This window comes from Panthera onca, chromosome B4 (assembly GCF_046562875.1).
Source record: "Panthera onca isolate mPanOnc1 chromosome B4, mPanOnc1 haplotype 2, whole genome shotgun sequence".
Lineage (NCBI taxonomy): Eukaryota > Metazoa > Chordata > Mammalia > Carnivora > Felidae > Panthera > Panthera onca.
In genome coordinates, this window is record NC_138345.1 from 120,010,543 (window position 1) to 120,034,661 (window position 24,119).

General features: G+C 34.6%; 1 protein-coding gene and 1 pseudogene across 13 annotated transcripts in view; both read right to left on the reverse strand.

The window, feature by feature from the left end:
• Positions 1-24,119, reverse strand: part of ANKS1B (ankyrin repeat and sterile alpha motif domain containing 1B) — a 1,079,287-nt gene that overhangs the window by 935,591 nt on the left and 119,577 nt on the right. The window lies entirely within an intron of this gene.
• Positions 6,525-7,110, reverse strand: LOC132695179 (large ribosomal subunit protein uL5 pseudogene; annotated as a pseudogene).

Genomic DNA, 24,119 nt, shown 5'->3' on the forward strand with positions numbered 1-24,119 from the left:
ACTGGAGCCTGCTTTGGATTCTGTGTCTCCCTCTCTCTCTGCACCCCCAGCCCCCACCACTCACTCTCTGTCTCTCAAAAATAAACATTAAAAAATTAAAATAAAAAAAAAACAGGTGAATGGATAAATAAATCATGATATATCCATACAATGGAATACTACTCAAAAATAAAAAGGAGTGGAATATTGAAATAACTAGCAGCATTGGTTGAAAATCTGTATCAATTAGATTCTCAGATTCCTTGCTCTTCTTGGAAAGCATAATGAGAGATTTTATTCTCTGGAATGGATTAAACTCATGGTCTCTGGACTACCAGGTAACAAAGTTGAGGAAAGGGATACCAGATAGCATGAGGCAGAGAAATGAGTATTTTTCACCCTCAATCATGAAAACATTTTTTCAGGAATATTTCTTGAATGATTTTATCTTTTCTTACATTTTTCAAATATCAACTTTATCTTATAGTAAATTCTTATATGCAGTGCTGGTCTATTTCTAGGGGTTTTCTTATATTCATTGATTTCTCTATTTTGGCACCAGAATCATATTTTTTAGGACTGTTTATAATTGGTGGTACACAGATTCTCTCAGTGCTTCTTGTTTCACAATTTTTTTCTTCAAATTCCTCTTGATGCCTATGAAATAAAAGTACTAATATGAAGACTACAGATACAAAACTAGTTACTGTATAATTTTAGTACTGTAAAAAAAGCAGATGAATGACCTTCAAAAAGGGAAAAATTAATTAAGATCCACCTACACCACGGAATATCAACTACTAAAGTAAGTTAGTTTGATCTATATGTATTGACCTTGAAAGTTAACCAAAACATTTGTATGTAATTGAAGAATCACTAAATTCTAATCCTAAAACCAATACTGGACTGTATGTTAACTAGCTAGAATTTAAATAAAAATTTGGAAGGAAAAATAAATAAAGTTAACTAAAACATATTAAGTGAAAAAAGCAAACTTCAGAATATTGTGTGCCAATATCCTAAATGTTTTACATGTATTAACTGATTTATATCCACACAACTAAAAGACAGATGTTGTTATTATTCCCATTGTCTAAGATTTGCATTAACATAGAAAAAAATGCATGCAAAAATACATCATTCACCTCTGAATTATTTGAAGAGTCAAAATTATCGTGTATTCAAGGAAAAACAAAAAGACAATAAATTACAAGGGAAGAAAACACAGGTTTATTCAGATTGTGAAGTGACTTACAACATGTCAAGAAGCTTAGTCTTTATTCTGTAGGCAACCTGGATCTAAGAGCATTATCGGACAGATATCTTGTATCAGAAAGATACAAGAACAGTGTTTTAGAATGAGAGTTCTTGTGACATTTGGAAGGTGAACAGAGTACACAAATTAGTGGCAGAGAGTTAGGCTAGTATGTCTAGGGAAGGAGCAAAGAAATCTGAACTAATGGAGATATAGTAGTGGATAGAAAAGAGGGAAGAAATTCAAATAGATATGTCTAAAATAAAACTTATGGGAGAAGGTATGCGTATGATACGATAAGAGAAAAATAATGAAGTTTCTACCATGAATGAAATGCAGGATGATGAGATATTTCCATTACAGAGAACTGCAAGGGCAGTGGTGTATTTTGGGGAAACCCAAGTTTCAGTTAAAGTTAACTAGAACAATATGTTGCTCAGGAATACCTCCAGCAAAGTAGGGAAAAGAAATAAGAAAATACTGTAAATTAACTCCATCTATTTCTAAAAATGTCCTGTATGTTATGAGACCTTATAAATGGTTAATAAGGAAGATACTGGTATTTATAACTGAAATAAGATTCAGGGTCTATAGATTCCATGTACCTATACCATCCTCAGTTCCCCATTATCAGAAAAAAAAAATTATGATAGCATGAAAAAAAATCTCTAGTGCATGTCTGCTTTCCTAAACAGAATGGATGTGAATGCAATCTTTTTTTTTAAAGCAAGGAGGTTTAGCATGGGGATTTAGTATATATATAAATATATTTGACTGTACCTATTGACAGAGCCCATACGCACATACCCAGAGCACATGCACACATATTTGAAACACTATAAATAAGCCAGACCCAAAGCTTCCAACTAAAAACATATTTTAAATAATAAAACTTGATGTTTAAAAGCTCAAGCTTTGTGCTAATGTTCTACTTCATTCCAACATTTTGCACTGTGCTCCCCTTGTTTCTCAATAATAATCCTCAAATTTAAAGAGGGCCTATATTAACATAAATCTGTTTTACAAAGTGCAAGAGTTTCTAAGCAATTATAAATGCTTGTTACATTCTTATTTCAAAAAAAAAAGGGCAATGTATAGATCTTTGGTGTTAGTCTAATTCCCCAAAAAAGGGCAATGTATAGATCTTTGGTGTTAGTCTAATGTGCAGTCAATTCCTTCTCCTATATCTACTTGTCAATATTTTAAATTCTGTATGTGGAGATTCTTGCCCAGGATGAATGTTCTGAGACAATCTGAGATCCCTAATTACCAAAGATTTAATTTCCTTTGTTAAGTATCTGTACAAATGCAAAAAAAAAAAAAAAAAAAAAAAAAAAATTGGATTAGTAGGTTTTAAAACAAACATAAAATAGGTTTCCTAGAGAATTTTCAAATAACCAGGACATTGTTTAGTCAGAATGTTTTATTCCCTGAGCTTTCACATATTAAAGAAGATTATTCCTAAATAAACTATAAGCCTGAATTTCTTGGGCCAATATATTCACAAGTATAGTAAATAAGATTTAGGCACAGCTACTCCACAAATTGATCATTACGCCCTCTACCAACCTATGGGAAATATCCACTAGCAACATAAGACTGTTACAGCTTTCCTTGATTTTCATATACGACCCCTGACACTTGAAATCACTCCAGGGCTCCAGATATAGAAACTCATACAGAATGTGCATCGAATGCCTCAGGGAGGGTGTCAAAGTATGTAGGAATAGTCTTCTATTGCATCAGACAATTTCATGCAATGCAAAACAAAGTCCCTCTTCTTTGAAATTTGTATCTGAATAGTTTGTTTCCATTTTTGGATGAACTGCAAAGACGTATACATGCTTTTGAGTGTAGTACCGTAAGTTAAGTTCTTATCCCTATAGTGATGATGTAAGTTTATTGTCATGAGCTTCTATTATCATTAGAAGTGTCTCATGTGGACCAAATGGATCTAGAATAATGTGAATATACATGTAAATTTAAAGGTTTTAATAGCCACAATAAAAAAGCAAAAAGAGTGAAATTAGTTTTAATATATTTGATTTAATCTACTATATCCAAAATACTATCATTTAAACACATAATCAATATAAAATTATTGAGGTATTTTTAAATTCCTTCTGGTAATGTTTTCAACATCAGTGTTTATTTTATATTTATGGCACATTGCAATTAGGACTAGCCATATTACAAGTGCTTGATAGCCACATGTGGAAATTTTAAGATTAACTCTGATAATTTAAAATGCTTTCTAAAAGTAACTGAAAACACTGACTTTGTGATAAATAAATGCCTATTTGATTCAGTCACAGAAAATGTAACAATTTCTCATCTTGTAAGTAAAGCTATGCAATAGACCTACTACCTAGTCACAATGGAGACCATAAATGCACATTTTACATAAGTGAGTTTATATAGGGAACACTATAGCTAAAATTACACTAACCAAATATTTTCTAATGAATAATATGCACCCTGAATCACTTGATGCAAATTGCAATAACATAGTCACACAGCAAACCAGAACTGGCCAACTGTGAGCAGAAATAACTCCTTGAGTTATAATCACACAATTTATGATCTCTCTACTATATGTATAGTATATGCCACAAGACAGTATTTTAGAATATAAGAATCTGTAACCATACAGAGAACCACAGAGTTAAGAAAATATGAGAAGAAAACTAGAACATCTATTTCAACACAGTTTCAACTTTGTCACTGGGTCTCAGAGTATAAAACATTATTCTCCCACCCTCATCTTCTCTTCTATGAGTATAATTCTTGAAAAATAAACCAACTCACAAGGCAGATTAATCTTTCACTATTATGCAAACACTGATTTTGGTGGAAATTGTTCTTATTCTCATTCTCTTCTTAGGTAACAATATTTCCAAAGATACTGTGCTAGGCAGAACAATGGTATCCCAAAGATATCTACACCTTAATCCCTGGAGTACGTGAGTATGTTATGTTTCATGGCAAGGAGGGTTTCAGGTTGCAGATGGAACTGTTAATCAGCTGACCTTATCCTGAATTTTTTTCCCCTTAAAAAAACAGCTTTGACAAGAACCACTAAAATAATGAGAGGATAATTCTTGTCGTACTGATGAATTTTATGGCCTGTCTGGTAGGGTTTCACCATTTGGTATGACCTTTGCTGTTGGATTCTCATGGATATCTTTTTGCCACATTAAAAGAAGCTTTTGTTCTTTCAGTAATGAACAAAAAGACAATGAATAACATAATGGGTAGGGGTGCCTGGGTGGCTCAGTCAGTTGAGCATCTGACTTCAGCTCAGGTCATGATCTCACAGCTCATGGGTTCGAGCCCCGCGTCAGGCTCTGTGCTGACAGCTTGGAGCCTGGAGCTACGGATTCTTGTCTCCCTCTCTCTCTGCCCCTAACCCACTCGCGTTCTGTCTCTGTCTCTCTCAAAAATGAATAAACATTAAAAAAAATTTTTTTTTAACATAATGGATAAAAACAGATTCATGATTCAAACTGTCAAAGTTCAAATGCTCGTTCCATCTCTAACTGCATGACCTTGGTAAGATTATGTAACCATGCTGTGCCTCAGTTTCCTTATCTATAAAATGAACATACCAGTACTAGCTACTTCATAGGGTTTTTAGGAAGGTTACATTAGACAGTCCATGTAAAGTGCTTACTCAGTGCATGACACAGAGTAATCGTCATTATTTCTATAAAGAGTAATCCAGAATACTCTTATGGTTTGTTAAATTTATTTAGGATATAATCCAGGATGATTATATAGGTTTTCCCTTTTAATACATTAACATATTTATTCCTGGTAAGAATCATCTTTACACTCCTAGAATTAAATTTGTCTCTCTATGGTGTGTATGTATGTATATATATATATATATATATATATATATATATATACGTATGTATATATATATATTTAACATGATACTGGATTGCTATTTGTAATTTAGGATTTTGCATCCTCATTCATATGTAAAATTGGTCTCCAGTTTTCTTATCTCATTTCAATTTGATATGAGAGTTAGGTAAACTGAAGAGTTTTCTGTCTTTTTCTAATCAACCAACAGAAACTAAATTGTCTGTTACCTGAAAATTTAAAAGAACACACATGTAAAATAATCTAGTACTAGCACTTCTCTAGAGTAAATCCTTAAAATTTCCAATGTATTCAATGGTTACTGATCTATCAATACAGTCAACCTTGACATGCATCAATTCCATAATTGACATTTTTTAAGAAGTTAATTATTTCCACTTATGTTTTCTTACTGAATAAGAACTACATATTTTTATATTTTTTATCTTCTATATTTGCAATTCTACCACCATTTTCATTCCTAATGTTCTGTATTATTTTTTCTTTCATATGCCTAGGTGGGTCTATTTTATTGTCATATTCAAAGATACAGTTAACTTGATTTTTTAAATTTTTTTAATGTTTATTTATTTTTGAGAGAGAGACAGAGCATGAGCAGGAGAAGGGCAGAGAGAGAGGGAGACACAGAATCGGAAACAGACTCCAGGCTTTGAGCTGTCAGCACAGAGCCTGATGTGGGGCTCAACCTCATGAGCTGTGAGATCATGACTTGAGCTGAAGTTGGGCACTTAACCGACTAAGCCACCCAGGCACCCCCAGTTAACTTGATTTTTATCAAACACCTACCAGATGAGTTATTTATTCATGTACTTGTTTACTAACATATTACCTTCTGTTCTTAACTACAACAATTCATCATACAATTATTGTTGTATTCTTTCTTCTAGCTCTTTAGTTGAATGCTTATTTTATTCTTTCCTATTTGAAAGCAAAAGCATAACAGGCTATCACTTTTCTACTGAGTAAGGTTTTGTCCATATCACTTAGGTTTTGACAAGTCATATTTTAATTTCAATTATTATATATATACTTTATAAAATTCACTTTTGATTTCCTTTTCACCCTGAAAATTAGTGCTTGCTTTTAAATTTATAAGTGCTTAAATTTGTTGTCTCTTAATGATGTATTTATAGTTTTACCACATTATAGTCAGAGAGAATAATTATTCAACTTCAAATTTATTTAGATGTTCTTTAAAAACGAGTATGTAATTTTCTTCTGTTACATAAGCACTAAAAAGTATATTCTCTGTTCTTAAAGGTGAGATGTATATTTTTAAAACTACTAATTGCATAATTCATACCATCTATACCCTTAGCTTTTCTACTTCATCATCACAATCTAAGAAATGTTACCATACACAGTATATCACTGTGGTTGAACTTTTTTTTTCCACATTTCACTGAAAAGTTTTTACTGATGTTTTATATAGAAATAGTAATTTATTTGCCAAGAAGGATGATCCCATCATCCCATCATACTTCTGCTGGAACCAGTGCACGGCCTCCTCTTTGCTGATTCTATGTTTGGCCCCAACACAGCCTGTCCTGAGCTTCCAGTCTGTGATGCTGAAACCTGGCCTACTCAGCACCACAAAGAAGTCCAGGCCATAGATACCAATTCTTGAGTCATATTTGATCCCCAGAGACATGAGCTCCTGGATCCCAAAACCAAAGTTTCCAATACTGAAGAAGTTACTTTTTCTTAACGCCAACTCCCTCACCCTTAGACCTTTCTCCAGGATTTCTTCTGCCTTAGCTCCACAGACTATGAAGGATGGCAATCTTTTCATTTCTCCTGATGCCAAGGGACCTAATAGTGCATCTAGGTTTGGAAAACACAGCGGTCTGTCTTGTAAACAGCTCCAGCACCTTAGCCACCAGGATCAGTCTCTCTCCACTCTCCCCCACAAAGATGTTGAGGCAAAGCTTGCAGATGCAAAGTTCCTGCAAGGGGTTATCCTTTTCATCTTGACCCTGCACCATGGTGGAGAACAGGAAGAGAAAGTCTGTGATTGAACTGTAACCAAATTTTCTTTGTATTTCTAAATTTGCTTCATAAGTTTTGTTACGTTTTTCAGTTAAGCAAAAGAATGATGTATCATCTTTATGGATTACATATTTTATTACCAAAAAATTACAGTTTAATGTTATATAATGCTCTTCATCTTGAATTTTGTTAGCTATTAATATTGCTACCTAAGCATTCTCTTTCTTTTCATTTAACTGGTATAGTGTTGACTATCCATTTTTTTCCTTCTATTTCTGTCATTTTATCTTGGCCACATCTCTTAAAAACAGTCATAACTGCAGTTGGCTTTTTTTGGTCTAAAATCTGAAAAGCTTTGTCTTTTAATGTGTTCACATTTGGTATTATTCCTGTGACTGAATTTTACCTAGTCATTATTATCCTTTCCTGTTCTTTGTACTCTTTCTTTAGTTTTTGTAATCAAGCTTTTTTCATTTCTTTATTCCTTTCTCAAAACTTTTCCTCAACATTTTATTTCTATTATTAGTCCTTTTGTTTTTACAAATACATTAAACCTGTATTTCTTATTGATGTCAAGAATTAGGTTATAACTATATTCATCCTTAACAAAGCATAATTTGCATTTTTCTCTTCTTACTTTGACCCCAAAGTCTTGATCAAATAATGTGGAACTTTAATGCTACAGTATTATTTCCTCTTTATGACATTTCAGAAACATTTCTTAATAATTGTGTTATAAGTGACACCCATATTATCAACAGTGATTTAGGTTCACTGGTTTCACTGCAAGTACAGTTTCTTACAGATTCAGTAAGGTTATATGATATATGGTTGATATCTTTTGCAGCATTTATCCATTCATCTATCCATGGTCATTTGAGCTGCTTTAATCATTTGGCTATTATAAGTAATGCTGCAATAAACACAGCGGTGTATATATCTTTTCAAATTAGTGTTTTCATATTCTTTGGGTAAATAACCAGTAGTGGCATCACTGGATCATATACTTCTATTTTTAATTTTTTTAGGAACCTCCACACTGTTTTCCACAGTGGCTGCACCAGTTTGCATTCCCATCAACAACAGTACATAAAGGTCACTTTTTCTCTACATCCTCACCAACACTTGTTGTTTCTTGTGTTGTTCATGTTAGCCATTTTGACAGATGTGAGGTGATATAACATTGTAGTTTTGATCTGCATTTCCCTGATGATGAGTGATGCTGAGCATCTTTTCATGTGTCTGTTGGCCATTTCAATGGCCATTTCTCTGGAGAAATTTCTGTTTGTGTTTTCTGCCCATTTTTAATTAGATTATTTGGGGGGGGGGGTGTTAGGCTGTATCAGTGCTTTAAATATTTGAGCAAATAAGCCTTTATTGGATATGTCAGTTTCAAATTTTTTCCCAGTTTTAATCCTGTTGATTGTTTCCTTTGCTGTAGAAGCTTTTTACTTTGATGTAGTCCCAATAGTTTATTTTTGCTTTTGTTTCCCTTGCCTCAAGAGACATATCTAGAAATATGTTGCTATGGCCAATGTCAGAAAAATTACTGCCTGTGCTCTCTTCTAGAATTTTTATTGTTTCATGTCTCACATTTAGGTCTTGAATTCATTTTGAGTTTATTTTTCTGTATGGTGTAAGAAAGTGATAGAAAGTGATCCAGTTTCATTAGTTTGCATGTAGCTGTCCAGTTTTCCCAGCACAATTTGTTGAAGAGACTTTTTCCCACTGCATATTTTTGTCTTGTTGAAGATTAACTGACCACCTAATCATGATTTTAGGATTTTCTATTCTGTTCTACTGATCTATGTGTCTATTTTTGTGCCAGTACCATACTGCTTTGATCGCTACAGCTTTGTAGTATATCTTAAAATCTGGGATTGTGATTTCTCCAGCTTTGCTTTTATTTTTCAAGATTGCTTTGGCTTTTCGGGGTCTTTTGTGGCTCCATATCCACTTTAGGATTGTTTGTTCTAGTTCTGTGAAAAATGCTGTTGGGGTTTTGATAGGGATTGCATTAAATATGTAGACTGCTTAATCCTGTGGAACAAGAAGCTGCCACTTAGTAGGGCCTAGTATAGGGGTTTTCTTTTCTACTCCCTCCCCTCAATATAAAAATATAGATTAAAAAATACCACTTATCTTGGGAGTTATTCTTATAAACTCTTTCTTTTCTCTAAAATTTATCTTAAGTCCCCTAGTAACTTGAAAGTCCCATCTTCATGCTATAGCATTTATTTTAAATGTATAACTTCAAAGTAAACCAAATTCTCTATCATCTAACTCAAATTTTCAATACACAAAAGACATCAATAATTCTAGGTTTTTATAAATAGGTATTTTTGTCTTCCCTTTTTTATGGTTATTTATTTTGAAAGAGACAGAGACAGTGTGAGTGGGGGATGGGCAGAGAGAGAAGGAGAGAGATGATCCCAAGCAGGCTCTGTGCTGCCAGCACAGAGCCCTGCACCAGGCTTGAACTCACAAAACCCTGAGATCATGACCTGAGCCCAAACCAGGAGTCAGACGCTTCACTGACTGAGCCACTCCTTTGTCTTCCTTTTTAAATCCTTACAAAATAGTGGAAGCATTTTACAATCCTAAGCAGAAATATCCTAATTATGTTAAGTGACTCAAGGGATAGAATTCAGTTTGTATGAATAGATTAAATGTGTTTGATTGCTCTTTTTCAGTGAAGACTGTGTTGTCAAGTTCAAAACTGATAGCTTTATTTGCTTTTGACAAATACATATGGGGAAAATTCTTCTTAGCTAGCTCAATATACTCTAAATCAGCCACAAATATAAATACTAGATCAAGTTCCCCACAACTAAAAGAAATAAAAAACACCTGATAAAAATCCAATCAAAATTAAACAGTACAAAAGATCTGATAATATGCTCTTCCGTTCTAGTTCTTTTTTGTTTGACTTTCCATAAAAATCTGTACTAATGAAACATCTACATTTTCACTCTAAGCATAAATTTTAGTTTTCCATGACAACAACCACATATTCTGGCTGAGTAGCTGCTTTCCACCTCTACATTTTCCAGCTCCAGAAACTAGTCCCGTATGGAACTGAACTGGATTTTTTTATCTTGATCATCTGATACCCCAGGAATCATCAGAATACAGAAAACTAGTATGTTAGCTTGGTCTTCAGTGTTAGAAACAGAGAAAACAAGTTGAGGAAAGTCTCAACAATAACATGTTCAGGGAATTCTTATCTAAAATATCTATTCAGAAGATTAGATGCCTTTTTCTGGCATTTAACCGCCTTTGGTTCAACTTTTCCAAATTAAGTTTTCTGCCTTCACCCTACCCCCACTTGATACCACAATGAAATCAGGACATAAGTAAAACATCCCAAGTATTAATATATCTACTATTCCATCCCACAAAACTAGTTACACTAAACAAGGAGGAGATACTAAAAATCTAAATAAGGAATTTTTTTAACCTTCAGAATTTAGAAGAACATTGTATCATGATATCCTTGGATCAATATTTAAGCAAAAACTATTCAGTAAGTTGAAAGGGGTGAAACGCTCTTTCTAAAGAGGTCACAAGGAAGTAAATAATAGGATCAATGACAATATTAATAATGCACTATTTCTTATAACAACACATGTTACTAAAACAGACAGGGTAAAAGGTATACAGTTAGGATAATAACATTTCACTACCAGTCCTTCAGAGAGAAAATCTTTTGCAAGACCATGTGACATATTTATTCAGCCTGTATCAAGGAATATAGTAGTGGTTTTCAAACTGTGTTCTTCAGAATCTCTCAGGGATCTCAGTAAAAGAGGCTCACATCCTGGGGTATTATTCTTCATTCACATTGCCATCTTCTTCATTCACTTATGCATACAATAAATACTAAATAAGCTGCCTATTCCATGCATATACTGTGGTTAACCAGTACCTTCTAAGATCACACCTGTGAATACAAAAGAAATAATCCCTGCCCTCAGGTAGCTCAATCAAGAAGTCAAACATCAAGAGGGGCACCTGGGTGGCTCAGTCGGTTAAGCTTCTGACTCTCAGTTTCAGCTCAGGTCATGATCTCACAGTTTTGTGGGTTCGAGCCCCACACTGGGCTCTGCATTGGCAGTGTGGAGCCTTCTTGGGAATCCCTCTCTCTCTGTCCCTCCCCTCCTCACATTCTCACTGTCTCTCTCAAAATAAAAACCTTAAAAAATTTTAAAAAAATTCAAACATCAAGCAAATAATCAAATAATTAATGGCCATAGAAACAAACTCTATAAAAGAGAGTTCTACAAAAGCATATTACACAAAGTTTTTGGTGAGTTTTAAACATCTTATGAGTTTTCTCTTTGATTTTAGGTAAATAAAGGATTATCGACTCCCAAGACACCTAAATAATAAAAGATAACCTGGCATTTCTGGTGGCAATTACCAAATCTAAACTCTGATGCCCGACTTTATCATGACCCTGATTCGAAAGAACTACAGATACAATCATTAAAATATTGTAAGTATCTCTATGTACCAGATACTATGTTAGATGCTTTTGGACTACAAAGTAATATTCACTTAAGAAATATCTCAAAATATTTTACTGAATGTCTAATATACTAGGCATTGGAGATTGTTTCCATACAAGAATGAGTTTCCAGCATTTTTCAGAAAATTTATTATTTTTCTGAATTCCAAATCCCCCATCCCCCCCCAAAAAAATCAGTCAAGAAATAGAGAAAATCAGAACTAGGAAAAGTATTACAATCTGCTGTGAGAATTAAAGCTTAACAACATGGAGACATCACTGGTTAAAGGAATATACACACACATCAAGCTAGCAGCAAGAGTAGGAAGTGCTGACACAACACAAGGAGTAGAGGGTTCAGGTCAACATTGCTAAGAACCAGGGCAGGCAAACATAAAAGAAAGATGGTCATGATTTAATTAATTGGTCAGTCTTATTTGTCGCTGTCGTCAAGTTATGTGTCTGTTCATGGCCCCGTCTGCTGCTAAAAGTGAACCACTCTTGAAAATAAAATAAATATTAATGTGTTTATATGCATAATATAATTTATACAAATCCTATGAGTTTTGGAAGCAAAGTAAGTCCTTACATTAGCCATTTGCCACATGATTCTGTGTGGTCTCTTAGTTTTACTAGGTAGGAAGTCTGAATGTCATGTTTTTTGAAAAAACCCACTAACTATTCACTGGTGTTTTCTAGGGTTTAAATATTCATTGGAGGCTGCAGTTCTTTATTGATACTACTAACCTTAACATTTTTCATATAGTATACAAAATTTTAGATATTCATAATAATGAATACAGGATATAAAGACTGCTAGAAATATTTTAAGAACAGCTTATGATTTAAGAATTCCTAAGAATTTCTAGGAATTATGATTTCTTGTTCCTGAATCCCCAAGGTTAATATTTATTGGGATTTCCTCTTTGGAGTTTAGAAGAGGAACACAAACATGGACACCAAAAAAGTGTGATAGGTGTTATGATAAAATTCTATTTCGTATACAGTTGAAAACACAAAAGACAAAAAACATAGGACCAATCAGCCTGTCAAAAGTCTGGAGAAGGTTTCATAAAAAAGGACATGAGTGCTTAAGTGTTTTTTGTCCTAAAGACAAAAACAAAACAAAACTATTTTCCAGGTAGAGTAGAGGGAGGTATAAGGTTGCTGACATACATACATAGGGAAGACTCTGTGAGAAGGCTGGGGTCATGAAAGTCAAGAATCTTAAATAGTCTACTGATATGATCAAATTTATGTACTAGAAAGAAAGAGTTCTCTGGAGGACACACGGATAATGGCTTCAAAACTATGTGTGATGGGACTGGTAGAGCAATAAGATTACCACAATAGTTAGGCACATTCACTAAACAACACAACCATACATATTGTCAAAAACCCATTCATATCTGACCAGTGTAGAGTGAAACCTGTAAGAGAAACTGAAAATAGAGGTATTGTTATAAACTGTAAAATAACAACAAATACAATTTTTAGAGAGAGAATGATTATGTTGATCTTTTTCCTAGTTTCATATAATCACTTAAGGAAGAAAATCAACGTTTAAAAAAATCCTTTATATAATAAATCAAATTTCTTTAAAGCAATTCTTTAGAGCAATTTCTTTAAAAAGAGATATCTAGTTACCCTGTCACTGACCCTCCTAAAGAATCTAAGGACACCTTATTCATTTTCTAAGTCTTGTCATTCTTCTAACCCAGATTAACTCATAATTAAAAATATGGAATCAATAGAATTATTTTTAGTTGCCTATAAGTACCTAATTGTTCTCATTGCTATTTTTCTTTCAGATTCAGGAAAAGCAATTTATTAGATGAACATCTATGAATCATAATCAGGCTAAAAGCTCTTATGCCTCCCACCTGCCCCCCCCATCATCTCATTCTGTTGATAGTGTTATGCAGATTTTGTAAACAATTAAATCTGTTCACATGCAAACAATTTTGGTTTAATCATGAACAACAATAAAGGGGTTCATACACTTTCATATTCTTCATGCTCTACCCATGATCCTTTTAAAAGCATACTAATATATCTTATTATGTATTCCAAAGCTGTTATACCTAAGTGAATGTTCTTTTCAAAATTCTTTTGACATGCTCCTGGAGCAGTTCCAGAAATAAATATTAACACTTTTGGGGAATTTTACTGCACCCTTTTAAGTAGCCAAATAGGAAGCTGGTGGAGGAGTGAAGCCAAAGATTAAAATAAATGCACTATTCATTTTTAACATAGGGTTTTTCTTATTCTTCTTTTTAATACCTCTAGAAGTAATTTTACTGTTAACACTGAATATTTGTGGAGTGGTGTTGTAAAAATCATTTTTACAAAGAAGAAGGCTAAAAAAGATTTTCAGCTCACCATCAGTGCACAAGTTTGAACAACTGACAATCTTCACACACAATATGCTTCCAATGAGCATGCTCTTATGCATAAAAAAGGAAACAAAGCATTTCAGGACTGTATTTGTAAAAGGGTATTAAAAAAAAAAAAAACCACAGAGTAAGTTTCAGAGTGGAAAAACATGACAGACTCTCCATAGTCAAACCTCGCACCGAACTATTTTCTAAGGTACATTTAAAGCAGAACATCCGTGTTATTTATATAATATCGACAATAAGAAAGAGCACAAAGGTAGACTTAAAACAGCTAAAGAATCCAGTTCATATGCTATAAAATATTTTTCTTTTTATCTAACAGTCATCTGAACAAGAGTGCCATTATTCAGCCAAGGCAAATAGGTCCTAAAAATTGTCTCAAATTTTCTATAATGCTAAGTAGCCTAGCTTGTTCATATGACTTTGCTTAATGCAGCTAAATACTATGAATGCTATTCAGTTATCAAATATACACAGTACCATTCAAGTTTAGGGAAATAGTAGGATTTTAATACAGAATAACAAATTAATCTCATACACTGCTTTCATCTTCCCACTCAACATCCAAGTGCTATATAGTCCATTCTACTTTTCCCTCACACTATGCCACCAAACATTTTTACTGCAGCAATAAGTGTGAGAAAATAGAATCCAGTAGGGGAGAAAGGGAATGAAAGAGAGAAAATGTAAAGGTAGAGAAGCCAACATGAGAAAGAAAAACTGGATTCATCTCCCTTAGCAGATGTCTCCAGAGAGCTCACCCAGTATTCCTAGACCAGATGGAAAGAACAGTATGGTACAGAATTCTCTATCCCTACACCCAGATGTCACAAGGAATGGAGATGCAAACCTTGTTAGGAACTAACACTTAACACCGTATTTCTTGTGGGCTGTGCCATTTATTCACTCATTCATATATAGACTGGTTAGTGATTTTTTTTCTTTTTCTGGTTTTCTCTGTGGGTGCCTCTCAAATTTCTTTGTCAATCCTTGACCTCTCTCCAAAGCCAATCATGTATTTCTAGGCCCTGCCAATGACCTCCTTAGAAACTCTATCTCAACATCCCCCAAATCCAGCTCATTTTTCCTGACACTGGAAAACACAGTGCTACCCCTTGACGTTTTTCCTATGAAAAAAAAATCTCCAGGGGTTTCACAATGACTGTTGAAAATATTTTAAATCCTTTGACCTAATCATCAAAGGATTTCATGATCCCACCTCAATCTAACTTTCAAAATAACATCACAACCCTCCTTCACATACTCCTTGTTCAAAACACTGGCCTGTATATCATTAAGTAGAATATACCTGAGCATGCATACCTTGTGCCTTTGCTCACATTCACTTATCTTTGCTCCTAATTTACTCTGTGATAGATACTGAATTAGACACTGGATACAAAGATGAATAACAGATCTTATATAGATTATAAAATTCTTAAAGAAAGAAGGAGCATGGGCTTTGGAGTTAGATAGGACTGGGGTTTAAATTTAGATTTTGCAATTACTGGCCATGTGACAAGTTCTTCAGTTGTGGACAGCTTCCTGTCCTGTGAAATGAAACGAGAGTAACATCATCTCCCTTGGAGACTTGCCAGGTGATTTAGATGATATATTTTAAAAGCCTGAGACAGTGTCCTGCAAATAGGAAAGTCTCCATCCTTAGATATCATCACTACTTCCCAAAGCAGAAGACTGCACTCAAGACACTAAGAAGTTGGCTCTAACCTGCCTAGGTCCTGAGCAACTATAGAGAGCAACTACAGCTTTCCTCTACTCCTCTTCTCCAATTTTGGAATTTGTAGAGATAACTAAGGCTAAGCCCACAGCCTCTACCTTTTGACACTTTGCCTAGTGATCTTTCCACTCTCCCACACCACCACACTGTGCCCCCAATTTAAGACAAGGAGCATCTGTGTTAATGAGTAGTTAGTGTGAGAAACTGAGCCAAATAGGTACATGAGTGTCTTACACAGGTAAGTAATTGATTTCCCTTTCAAACCTGTATTCTTTAAATAAAATTCAAAACTTACTTCACATAGTGGAAGGGTATTGCCCAATTGTAATAATTTTTCCACTCCAAGATACGATCTACTTCAGTGGGAAAGGGGACAAATTTAGATTTTTCACATTACAGCAAACTGAGCTACCTAGTGCCATGTTTCTATTCTACCCCCAGCATCCTTTATGGATTGCCCTCCTGGACTCCTAACTGACCTTTATCCAAGTCTGTATATGAAAAATGACCTTGGGGGGTGGTGGGGGGGGGGGGGAAATGAGTTATATATACAGTGTTTGAGGAAGTCCAGCACTCTTGGTCTTAGTTCCAGAACAGTCAGTGCCAAGACATCCTGGACAGTGTGGAAAAGAGTAGTTGAGGAATCCTAGCAGCTATAAATGCTTGGCAGCCAAGTGAAAGCGGCAAGTCACAGGTTTTGGAAATCTGTTTACATATGACCATACCTCTGAAGAAAAGTAAGAAGCAGGGGGAAAGGGCTTGACATAAAGCAAACTTATAAAGTCATCTACTTACTCAATAGAAGCTGAGAAGGGAACGTGGGTGGCTCAGTCAGTTAAGCATCTGATTCTTGATTTCGGTTCAGGTCATGATCACCTGGTTCATAAGATCAAGCCCCACCTCAGGTCCTACACTCACAGTGAGAGTGCTTGGAATTCTCTCTCTCCTCTCTCTCTGCCTCTCCTCCTGCTTGCACATGCTTCCTTGCTCTCTCTCTCTCTGTCTCTCAAAATAAATAAATAAACTTAAAAAAAAATTTTTTTAAATAGAAGCTGGAAAAGTAGGCAAGCAGAAAGTAGCTTAGAAATCCTCCAAAAAAGAAAGGTTTTTGTTTGTTTGTTTGTTTGGTGGTTTTGTTTGTTTGTTTTGGTGGTGATGGGGAGAGGGCTTTATTCCATCTAAATTAGGAGTTATTTTACTTAGAACTATGCCTCAATTTGGACTACATAGTAAACATTTGTGGGGCTCTGGTTGCCTAAAATTCATTTATTCCTTCTTTTGGTAACAGCACTCCATTACATTTCAGAGAACTCTCCCTTCTCTATTGTATGTATTCTTTAAGGGTCTATAAATCAATATGCTGTTCTTATCACTTAAACAGGGATGTCTAATAATCCAAGCTCTACCAGGGAGATGGCTTCCAAAATTTAGATCTAAAGTAGAGTGGCTTAAGAATGAAAAGATCAATGGAAACCAATTTGACAGTAAATTTCATATATTAAAAATAAATAAATAAATAAATAAATAAATAAATAAATAAAAATGTAGGATGCTAAAAAAAAAAAAAAAAAAAAAAAAAGAATGAAAAGATCAAGTCCCAGAACTGGAGCTCTGAGAAGAAGAGAAAATCCTGCTGTGTTTAGACACCTAATGCTGCCCTGAGCCTGATTTTCAGCCCTTTTTTTAATTCTGTAAACTGCCCAGTAAGTTCCCAATAAATTCCTTTCCTGCTTCCTTAGCTAGAGTTGCTTTCTCCTGCTGGCAACCTAAGAACCCTTGATGTGGAATTGAAGCCATTTGCCTTTGTGCCTTGTCTTCCCAAATGAAAAATGCAAATATTTGAAATAAAAAATAACCTGTACTATAATACTTTTTACTATAATAGTTTTTATGAATCTATTAGAAAAGTACCAAGCATATGTTTATTGAAATATAAAACTTAAGAGGAGCATTTTTTTCCTTACCTATTCTTCCTTATTTTTATCAGAATTCACTGTATTCCCTGCCACAGTCCCCCACTACTCAATTTTCCTCACATTTGAGCCAAGATTTACTGTATTAAGATTAACTGCATTGATTTGTTTAATTGCTGCCCCAAGCAGTAAGGTAATTTACGTGGCTCATATTCTGGCTGAAAAGTTGATTTTTTTCTGAGCATTTTCAACACCATTGCTCCTTATTCCATTGCCTTTTCCCAAAAGTGTAGTACTGTGTTAAGAGTAATGTTTAAAAAATAGTTAAAGGTATGATACTAGTATTTAGTCTCCCAGGTCTCTTCTATGAAATAAATTACCATAAGTAGATGTGAATTTGTAAATTAGCCTGTATAATTAACAGAAGTTTAGAAATCTGAAAAATATAGTAATCACCTAATCTAAGCCTATCATTTTACAAATAAGGAAATTATGGTCTCCTTAGACCATTCTTCTTGATTTCCAGCATCATCACTGAGTTATTTTTGTTTTTATATTTCTTCTTTCATTGAAATGTGGTTCAAGGAAGAAGTTAATAAATACACATTTTCAGTAATCCTTCTTAAACAAGAGGAAAAAAAGAAAGAAGCTGACATCCCCACAGAAGTCAGTGACACCTGTAATCTCTCAATAACTTAAAAGCCAAACCTTACAGTTCTCTTCAACTCATCCTTTCTTTAAATCTTCTACTCACTGTCACTATAAAGATCAAATAAAAGCAATGTATGAGTTATAAAATGCTATATGAATCAGAATGTTGATATTGCTATTATTTGCCCTTTCTCTTCCCATGCCACCAACCCAGTCAAAGCCATCATCACCTTACATCAGAATTATAACAAAAACCAACAGAAGTCCCTATCTCCATTTTCTCCCCATTCTAACCCATCCTAGAGACAACTTTTTATGTGAATCTCTTAATTCTGCCAAATTCTTAAGGAAGAAATAACACCAATAGTACACTTATGCTTTCACAGAATGGAAAAAATAGGAAACAAGGCCAAATGTGGTTTTGGATGCCAGGATAACATTAGTACCAAAATTGCACAAGGATATCACAAGAAAGCAAAACAAAAGGCAAATCCTACTCATGAATATGAGTGTAAAACTCTTAAACGGAGTAGCAGGAAATCAAATCCTACAATATATGAAAGGGATCATCACGTTTGGTCTATTCTAGTAATGCAATATAAATTACTACAGGAACAGCATGAGAAAGAAAAATTATATGATCATCTCAACAGATGCAGGAAATGCTTTCTATAATTCAACACCAGTTCATCATTTAGAAAAAAACTAGCAAACTAGTAAGAAAATGGAACTGTCTTAGACTGATTAAAGAGGTTCTACTTTAAAAAAGTTATGGGATTGAGAAATCAGGAGAGTGGTAATCCTTTGGAGCTAGTAAATGCAAATAATTAAGGGAAGAATTTCAGGGGCTGATTTCTTGATCTGAGTGCTTATGATACAAATGTGTTCATAAGTTTATAAGAATTAATTGAGTCGTACAAATGTGATATGCATACTTCCTGTATGCACATTTTACTACAAAAATAAAGTTCATAAGTTTATAATTAATTGAGTTGTACAAATGTGCGATGCATACTTCCTGTATGCACATTTTACTACAAAAATAAATAAAAAATAAAAATCTACAGCAATCATCATATTTAATTGTGAAAGAATGAAAACTTTCTTCTTGAGAATGGAAACCAAATAAAGATGCCACTAACATCACTGCTCTTTATTGGAAGTCATAGTCAATGCAACAAGAAAGAAAAGGAAATAAAAGATATAAGCAATGAAAAGTAAGAAATAAAACTGCTATTATCATGTAGAAAATCCAAAAGAATATAAAGATAAATTACTAGAATTAATAAGTAAATATAGTAAAATCATTGGATTTGAGATCAAAATTAAAAAGCAATTGGTTTTATACAGTAGCAGCAGCGGCAAAAAAAAATAGAAGTTTTTAAATGGTAACATTTATAATAACATCAAAAAGCTAAAATACTAGGGTGCACCTGGGTGGCTCAGTCAGGTAAGCATTTGACTCTTGATTTCAGCTCAGGTTATGATCTCACAGCTTGTGAGTTTGAACCCCACACTGGGCTTCACACCAACTACTTGAGATTCTCTCTTTTTCCTTCTCTCTCTGCCCCTACCCCGTGTGCCTATGCACACACATTATCTCTCTCAAAATAAATAAATAAAAACTTTAAAATATATATCTATAAAACACTTCATAATAAAACTAATGAAATATGAGTAATAGCTCTGCAGAGAACACTATAAAACATTATTTTAAATATTTATGTATATGTATATTGCAATCACATGTACATCTTCCAAAAAATCACGTGGACACTCTCACCGCTGTTGTTTAACATAGTGTTGGAAGTTCTAGCATCAGCAATCAGACAACAAAAGGAAATCAAAGGCATCAAAATTGGCAAAGATGAAGTCAAGCTTTCACTTTTTGCAGATGACATGATATTATACATGGAAAATCCAATAGACTCCACCGAAAGTCTGCTAGAACTGATACATGAATTCAGCAAAGTTGCAGGATACAAAATCAATGTACAGAAATCAGTTGCATTCTTATACACTCATAATGAAGCAACAGAAAGACAAATAAACTGATCCCATTCACAATGGCACCAAGAAGCATAAAATACCTAGGGATAAATCTAACCAAAGATGTACAAGATCTGTATGCTGAAAACTATAGAAAGCTTATGAAGGGAATTAAAGAAGATATAAAGAAATGGAAAAACATTCCGTGCTCATGGATTAGAAGAATAAATATTGTCAAAATGTCAATACTACCCAAAGCTATCTATACATTCAATGCAATCCCAATCAAAATTGCACCAGCATTCTTCTCGAAACTAGAACAAGCAATCCTAAAATTCATATGGAGCCACAAAAGGCCCCGAATAGCCAAAGTAATTTTGAAGAAGAAGACCAAAGCAGGAGGCATCACAATCCCAGACTTTAGCCTCTACTACAAACCTGTAATCATCAAGACAGCATGGTATTGGCACAAAAACAGACACATGGACCAATGGAATAGAATAGAAACCCCAGAACTAGACCCACAAACGTATGGCCAACTCATCTTTGACAAAGCAGGAAAGAACATCCAATGGAAAAAAGACAGTCCCTTTAACAAATGGTGCTGGGAGAACTGGACAGCAACATGCAGAAGGTTGAAACTAGACCACTTTCTCACACCATTCACAAAAATAAACTCAAAATGGATAAAGGACCTGAATGTGAGACAGGAAACCATCAAAACCCTAGAGGAGAAAGCAGGAAAAGACCTCTCTGACCTCAGCCATGGCAATCTCTTACTTGACACATCCCCAAAGGCAAGGGAATTAAAAGCAAAAATGAACTACTGGGACCTTATGAAGATAAAAAGCTTCTGCACAGCAAAGGAAACAACCAACAGAACTAAAAGGCAACCAACGGAATGGGAAAAGATATTTGCAAACGACATATCGGACAAAGGGCTAGTATCCAGAATCTGTAAAGAGCTTACCAAACTCCACACCCAAAAAACAAATAACCCAGTGAAGAAATGGGCAGAAAACATGAATAGACACTTCTCTAAAGAAGACATCCGGATGGCCAACAGGCACATTAAAAGATGCTCAACGTCGCTTCTCACCAGGGAAATACAAATCAAAACCACACTCAGATATCACCTCACGCCAGTCAGAGTGGCCAAAATGAACAAATCAGGAGACTATAGATGCTGGAGAGGATGTGGAGAAACGGGAACCCTCTTGCACTGTTGGTGAGAATGCAAATTGGTGCAGCCACTCTGGAAAACAGTCTGGAGGTTCCTCAAAAATTAAAAATAGACCTACCCTATGACCCAGCAATAGCACTGCTAGGAATTTACCCAAGGGATACAGGAGTGCTGATGCATAGGGGCACTTGTACCCCAATATTTATAGCAGCACTCTCAACAATAGCCAAATTGTGGAAAGAGCCTAAATGGCCATCAACTGATGAATGAATAAAGAAATTGTGGTTTATATACACAATGGAGTACTACGTGGCAATGAGAAAGAATGAAATATGGCCTTTTGTAGCAACGTGGATGGAACTGGAGAGTGTGATGCTAAGTGAAATAAGCCATACAGAGAAAGACAGATACCATATGGTTTCACTCTTATGTGGATCCTGAGAAACTTAACAGAAACCCATGGGGGAAGGGGAAAAAAAAAGGAGGTTAGAGTGGGAGAGAGCCAAAGCATAAGAGACTGTTAAAAACTGAGAACAAACTGAGGGTTGATGGGTGGTGAGAGGGAGGGGTGGTGGGTGATGGGTATTGAGGAGGGCACCTTTTGGGATGAGCACTGGGTGTTGTATGGAAACCAATCTGACAATAAATTTCATATATTGAAAAAGAAGACATCAAAAATAAAAATAAAAAAATAAAAAATCACGTGGACAACGTAAAAATATATTTGTCAATCATATCTCAATAAAACTGAAAAAAAATTTTAAGGAGACCTAAATAAATGGAGAGATATACCATCCTAATGGAGGAAATATTGAAAATATGTCCACTTCCCAATATTGTTCTACAGAGTCAATGCAATTTCAATAAAAATCTCAAGTAGATTTTTTGTAGAAATTGACAAGCTAATTCTAAAATTAATATAAGAAAAAATAAAAATGGGGCACCTGGGTGGTTCAGTCAGTTAAGCACTGAACTTTGGCTCAGGTCATGAATTTGTGGTTAGTGAGTTTGAGTTCCATGTCAGGCTCTGTTCTGACAGCTCAGAGCCTGGAGCCTGCTTAGGATTCTGTGTTTCCCTCTCTGTTTCTCCCCCATTCGCACTCTGTCTGTCTGTCTCTCTCTCAAAAATAAAGGTTAAAAAAAAATTTTTTAAAGAAAAAAAATCAAAAGAATCTTGAGAAGATGTGAAGAGGCACACCATCAGACATCAAGATAATAGTAGTTAAAATAGTATGATATTGCTCAGCATACTTTGTAACTCCATCCACATCATTGCAAATGGCAAGATTTCATTCTATTTTGTGACTGAGTAATACTCTCTCTCTATACACACACACACACACACACACACACACACACACACACACACACGTCACATCACGTAGTAAGGAAAAAAGAGAGAGGCAGACCATAACACAGACTCTTAACTATAAAGAACAAACTGAGGGTTACTCGAAGGAAGGTGGGTAGGGTGATGGGTTAAACAGGTGATGGGTACTAAGGAGGTGCGTGTTGTGATGAGCACACTGTATGTTGTATGTAAGTGATGAGTCACTAAATTGTACACCTGAAACTAATAGTACATTGTATGGTAACTGGAATTTAAACAAAAACTTAGAGAAAGAAAAAAAATAGTGTGATATTTATACGAGAATAAATACATGGACCAATGGAACAGAAAATATGTATTTTATAAGTGTCACTGTAGAGTGGTAGAAAAAGAATAATCTTTTCAAAAAGTGGTACTGGTTCAACTGAGTATCAATATGGAGAATGAAAACTGACATATACCTCACATCATTTCTAAAATCAATTCCTAATAAATAATAGATCTAACTGTGAAAGAATAATAAAACTTCTGATAGTTAACATAAAGAAATAACTCATAACCTTGATGCAGGCAAAAAGTCGTAAATTGGACACAAAAAACACTAACCACAAAGAAAAACACTGATACCTTGAACTAGTTAAAATTAACAAATCCTGGGGCACCTTGGTAGCTCAGTCAGTTAAGTGCCCAACTTGATTTCAGCTCAGGTCATGATCTCATGGCTCCTGGGACTGAGTCCTGTGTGAGGCTCTGCATTGATATTGCAGAGCCTGCTTGGGATTCTCTCTCTCCCTCTCTCTCTGTCCTTCCCCAGCTCGTGCTCTCTCTCAAAACAAATAAATAAAACTTTAAAAATAATTAACAGTTCCTATTCATCAAAGACAACATTAATAAAGTGAAAAGGCAAACCGCAAATGAAAAAAGATATACCTGCTAGAATGGCTAAGTGAAAAAGACTAACAATACCAAATGATAGTTATGATGGAAAGCACTCACATATTTCTAGAAGTGTAAATTTTGTATAGCCACTCTTAAAAAAAGCTACTACAATCTAGACATACCATTCCTAGATACACTTTCAATAAAAATATGTACTACCAATTGGAAGGAAGCACAAGGGGTGTTTCTGAGAGTTAGTAATGTTCTCTTATTCTGGGTGGTAATTGCATGGTTTTGTTTTGCTTTGTTTTTGCTTTGTAATAATAAATTTGTACACTTATACTGAGTGCTCTTTTCCATGTATATGCTATATTCCAATTTTTTAAAAACTCAGGGGAGGGGTGCCTGTGTGG